Source organism: Ceratotherium simum, chromosome 5 (assembly GCF_057802395.1).
Source record: "Ceratotherium simum simum isolate JZ-2026a chromosome 5, ASM5780239v1, whole genome shotgun sequence".
Classification (NCBI taxonomy): domain Eukaryota; kingdom Metazoa; phylum Chordata; class Mammalia; order Perissodactyla; family Rhinocerotidae; genus Ceratotherium; species Ceratotherium simum.
Window position 1 is genome coordinate 73244364 of NC_141904.1, and position 948 is coordinate 73245311.

At 33.3% G+C, this 948-nt stretch overlaps 1 non-coding gene across 1 annotated transcript; it reads right to left on the reverse strand.

Moving 5' to 3' along the window:
- Positions 1–596: 596 nt before the first annotated feature.
- LOC147917079 (U6 spliceosomal RNA) lies at positions 597–703 on the reverse strand. The gene has a single exon (XR_015552392.1). It is a non-coding gene; the product is annotated as a U6 spliceosomal RNA (small nuclear RNA).
- Between the last annotated feature and the right edge of the window lie 245 nt (positions 704–948).

Consider the following 948-nt stretch of genomic DNA (forward strand, 5'->3'; position numbering starts at 1 on the left):
CTGTAAAGCCCCCTTTGCCATGTAAGGTAACATATTCAAAGGTTCTGGGGATTAGGACCTGGACATATTTAGGGGGCGCAATTTGGATACACCTCATTGATTTATGCATTTATTAGTTGATGGACCTTTGGGCTGTTTCCACTTTTTGGTTATTATGAATAATACACTTGTACATTTCACGTACATATGCTTCCATTTCTCTTTGATGTATACTTAGGAATGGAATTACTAGGTGGTGTGGTAACTCTATATTTAACTTTATGAGAAACTGTTAAACTATTTTTTAAAGTAGCTGCACCATTTTACATTCTCTCCAGCCATGTAAGAGGTTTCCAATTTCTCCACATCCTCGCCAACACTTGTTATTTCCTGTCTTTTTTTATTATAGCCATCCTTACATTTTCCTTTCTGATTAATGTCTGGATGATAAATTTGTTTCCATCATTTCGCCTTTAACCTATGTATTTATATTAAAATGGTTTTCTTGTGAACAGCATAAAATGCATCTTGCATGCTCTAAGTATATATGTATATATATACTTTAGCAATTTTTAATATTCACTTCTATAATAATTTTTTTTGAGAGCCGAGTTTTAAAAAATATGGAACACGTCATGAATTTGCATGTCATCCCTGCACAGGGACTATGCTAATCTTCTCTGTATTGTTCCAATTTTAGTATAGGTGCTGCTGAAGTGAGCATTCTTATAATGTTTTTACTTGCTTATATCCTTACTAGATCATAGGCCTTGTGAGGGCAGAGATAATATTTAATCCACTTATAATTTTCTTTCCTAATCTTGTACATTAAGTATTTGTTGAATGAATAGATGAAGCTTTACAGAATTTTACTGTACAAATTTTATTCAGAGAGCTTAACACATTGTTGGTTGTCAATTGGTTCTCAGTTATTTTGTGTTGGAGGCACACCTAAGAGTGTTGGTTCAC